We start from the raw sequence: 4,735 nt of genomic DNA on the forward strand, positions 1-4,735 counted from the left end.
AAGCACAGTGCCCAATATACAAAAAAAAGTCCTGAATACATCTCATCTATCCTATTTTTCAGGTAAATATATTTGCCCTCCTCTTAAAGACCAAAGGAAGTGGTTGAATGGAGTGGCTGGTACCCGAAAGGACTTGGATTTGGTGTCAGCAGCGGGCAAGTCATCTAACCACAGAAATACTAGACTCACCTATCCTAAAGCTCCCTTAAATCCTTAAAATAGTTCCATGAGATTAAAACCAGGAGTTCCTATCTAAATGCCAAAATGCCAAGCACCACATGGGCTCTCTGTAACCTGGATTCAGTGTTGCCACAAATCAAATCGTGTCTCCCAAGACACAGCTGACAAATTTAGACTAGAATGTAGGTGTTTGTCCTGTTTCCAGACAAGAGCTCCGAGAAGGGGTCTCTTTTTTAGTTATCCTTCAACATTAGGCCCAAGAAGCCCAGGCTCTCCCCTGACCTTGGCACTTCTCCAGGGATAAGTTAGCAACCCTTACCTTTTACCTCTGGAAAAAGTGCCCCAAGGCCAGGAATTACGGAGTTATATCCAATTTACTTTCTGAAGTTTTCCCCAAATCTCATAGCACCAAAAACAAAAGTACAATGCTGTGCTCGCTCCGATGGCACACGAACTAGAATCGGAATGATACAGAGACTAGCATGGGCCCTGAGCAAGGATGACTCACAAATTTGTGCAGCATTCGAATTTTTAAATGTTAAAGGGGCTTATTTAAGAAAAAGAAGATCAAAACTATGAACAATAAAATGACAAAAATACATCTCTATCAACAGGTGAATGTAAAAAACAAACCAAGCAAACAAGAACAGAGACAGAATCATGGACACGGAGAGCGTTTTGATGGTTGCCAGATGGAAGGGGGTGTGGGGAATGGGCGAAGAGGTGAGGGGATTAAGAAGTACAAATCAGTAGTTACAGAATAGCCATGGGGACATGAAGCACAGTATAGGAAATGGAGTAGCCAAAGAACTTATACGCATGACCCATGGACATGAACAATGATGGGGGATTGCACGAGGGTGTGGGGGATGCTGGGTGGAGGAGGGGCAAAGGGGGGAAATTAGGACAATTGTAACAGCGTAATCAATCAAATACAATTTTAAAAAATACAATGCTTACTCTGAACAATAAAAATGAGACTGGAAATGCATGAGTAATTGCCGTAAAAGGAATCGTGGATATGTATCATTTCTTGGAAAACATTTAACAATGGGGGATTCCTGCAGCCCCGGGTTGTCGTTCTGAGTGGCGTGCGTGCAGTTTCGGAATGCCTCCTCGCTCGCACTTCCCGCAGCCACCAGAGCGATACAGTCCCCTCGCCCTTTTGATAAGCGCTAGATACCACTTCGTTTCCTTAGTGTTTCTTTATCATATTTTTAATTAATGTTCAAATACCGTTGTCTCCATTTTCCCACCACCACTTTGAAACCCTGTAACAAAGGGAGATATGAAATGGATGTATGAGATTTATCTAAAATCCAATTGTGTTTAGCAACAATGCCGCTTAGAGAAATCCCCCCATATCCAAGATCACATGTGATATATTTACACGGCAATGTACAGTAGCCACAATAAACGATGTGACTGATTACTTAAGCTGCGGGTATTACTGTTGTCTTCATCTCCCTCTCCTCTGGCTATTTGAGCCCCTTTTGAACATAGCTCATTTCCATGTAATCCACATCCCTTTGCTTGAATGCGCTGCTTCTCTCACATGTAAATTCAATTAAATTCCCTAATGGCTAAAGACAGTACACAAGCCAAGAGAATACAAATTCTGCATGTTTCCCCTGTGCTTGTAATAATAGACGTTGATTTTCTGTTCCATTTCAGTTACTGAAGAGCAATTCCAATTTTTGAGATATAATATAGAAAATAAAAATAGTTGTGTCATACTGTATTTTATCGTAGTGACAACTGATTGGATTGCATGATATTGGCAAAAAAAAAAAAAAAGACATGGGTTTAAGTCAGAAAATCTGAGTTTCCATCACGGCTCCACAGGATTGGAAGTCGGGAGGGTGGCTCTGAGGTTTGTGTTTAAGAATCTGCCTCCTTTCCCTAAAGGCATTCGCCACCCAATACTAGCTCTGGAAGAGCCGCAAACAGGAACATGGAGGAGGGGGGTAGCATGTAAACCTTCGGTCGGTCACAATTTTCTTGCCCTCAGTTGGGTCTCATCCACGGAGAGCTAACCAGTTATGGGAACATAACAGCAACATTAATCAGAGGGAGGAGAAAGAACCAGTCCTCCCAAACGCTCCTCCACCCTTCCAATAATACATTTGAATTATGCACATATAGTATGAGCACTTAGCAGATATCTGGGATTCATTTCTGGTTACCTTGAAATCCTTGATTGAAAAAAAAAGTCTCGGCCATCCCATAGTTTGCCATTAAATAATGTAAGCCTCTCCCGGAAAACTGTGTTTAAGACATTCTCTGTGAAGCAAATTAAAACCACAATGAGATATCACCTGTCAGAATGGCTGCCATCAATAAATGACCAAACAACACGGGCTGGCGAGATGGCAAGTAGAGGGAGCCCTCGTGCACTGTTGGTGGGAATGCAGACTGGGGCAGCCACTGTCAGAAGCAATATGGGCCTTCCTCAAAAAATTAAAACTGGAACTGCCTTACAACTCAGCGATTCCACTTCTGGTAATTTATCCGAAGAAACTCGAAACACTAACTTGAAAGAATATATGCACCCCTATGTTCCACTGCAGCATTACGTACAATCAGCCAAGATTTGGAAGTAGCTCAAGTGCCCATCAGTAGGTAGTGAGTGGATAAGAAAGCTGTGGTGCCTTTACACAAGGGAATACGACTTGGCCATAAAAAAGAAGGAATCTTACCCTTCGCAACAGCATGGATGGACCTGGGGGACATTATGCTAAAAGAAATAAGCCCATCAGAGAAAGACAAATGCCATATGATTTAACTGATATGTGATATCTAATGAACAAACTGAACTAACCACCAAAGTAGAAACTGACTCATAGGAAACAGACTAGCAGCTGTCAGAGGGGAGCGGATGTTAGGCAGCTGTGTGAAAAAGATGAAGGGATTAAGCAAAATAATAATAATAATAATAATAATAAACAGACACAAACATATGGTGATTGCCAGAGAGAAAAGGCGGCGGGAGGAGGTGGAAGGGGCAAAGGGGGCATGAATGGGCAGGGAAAGAGACTAGACTTTGGGTGGTGAGCACACAATGCAGTATGCAGATGGCGTGTCATAGACTTGAATATGTGAAACCTGTATGATTTTATTAAACAATGTCACCCCAACAAATTCAATTAAAAAAATAATAATGTTCCCACCACGGTTGATAAAGCCTACCATATGAGCCCACAGAAAGAACTTGTCTCAGATCCGATTAGCAGGGATGGGTGTGTTACTACCAAGAAAAAGTCATCATGAAGCTAGGGGTCTTGTTCCTCGTTTCCCATTGGCTTCCAGAGAACTCAGAGACAAATGAGTTGCCTTCCTCTACCAGACCCCTCAGCAAATTTCATATACAATACCGTACCTTGTCTTCATTTTACTTCGTGCCATTATTTTCTCTTTGCTCCAATTTTCCTCATTTTTAAAACTCCCTGTTTGTGTGTATTTTGCTAAGCTTCCTTAAACAAAGTGAGACATGGATTCATTTCTGGGATTTCATGGATTCATTTCATGGATTCATTTCTTTAAAATAAGAAACCAGAGAACCCATACAATAGGAAATATATCTAGTAAAAAAAAATGCCAACAGTATAAACCTCACAAATAAACAAAGAAGTACATATTAAAATGAGGCACCATTGTTTACTCAAAACTCAGTGCTTAGCCCTTCGCTGGCACTGTGAACTATTAAAATGATTTGCTTTCCTTTGGCCGGGGACAGGGGTTGTGTACTGACGGTGGACTCGGCACCTCCATAAGTACCTGGGAGAAATGTAAACTTGCACAACTGTTTTCATAGAATAATTGGATGATGCTTATTAAATCCCATAAATTTTGATCCAGTAAAACTCCTTCTAGGTTCTAGAATAAGGAAATAACCCAAATTCTGGGAAATCTACGTTAGGACACACACATTTCCTATAGGCATTAGGGCCTCATCTCAGCTTATTTTTTTAAAACTGGATAAAATACACATACATTAAACCTGTCATTTTAACCATTTTTAAGTGTACTGTTCCGTGGCATTAAGTACATTCATACTGTTATACAGCCACCAGCATTACCCACCATCCGTCTCTAGAACTGTTTCATCATTCTCGACAGAAACTCCAGACCCATTACATAATAACTCCCCAGTCCTCCCGGCCCCAGCCCCTGGTAAGCACTATTCTACTTTCTGTCTCTATAAATCTGACTATTCCAGGTACTTCATATAAGTGGAATCATATAATATTTGTCCTTTTGTGTCTGGCTTATTTCACTTATAATAATGTTTTAAGGTTCATCTGTTTTGTAGCCTGTATCAGAATTCCATTCCTTTTTAAGGCTAAATAACATTGGGCTGTGTTTATATATCACATCTTGTTTATTCATTTCTTTATCACCGAGTATTTTGGTCGTTTCCGTTTTGCAGCTATTGTGAATAATGCTACCATGAACAATGGCAGGCAAATACCTGCTCAAGTCCCTGCTTTCAATTCTTTTGAGAATGTACCTAGAAGTGGAATTGCTCCAGGTTGTTTTATATCAATGGGAAATT

At 40.8% G+C, this 4,735-nt stretch overlaps 1 non-coding gene across 1 annotated transcript; it reads left to right on the plus strand.

Annotated features, from left to right (window-relative positions):
* Nucleotides 1-610: 610 nt before the first annotated feature.
* On the plus strand, nucleotides 611-714 carry LOC112312724 (U6 spliceosomal RNA). Its single transcript, XR_002975614.1, has one exon. It is a non-coding gene; the product is annotated as a U6 spliceosomal RNA (small nuclear RNA).
* Nucleotides 715-4,735: the final 4,021 nt, after the last annotated feature.

Source organism: Desmodus rotundus, chromosome 9 (assembly GCF_022682495.2).
Source record: "Desmodus rotundus isolate HL8 chromosome 9, HLdesRot8A.1, whole genome shotgun sequence".
NCBI classification, from domain to species: Eukaryota; Metazoa; Chordata; class Mammalia; order Chiroptera; family Phyllostomidae; genus Desmodus; species Desmodus rotundus.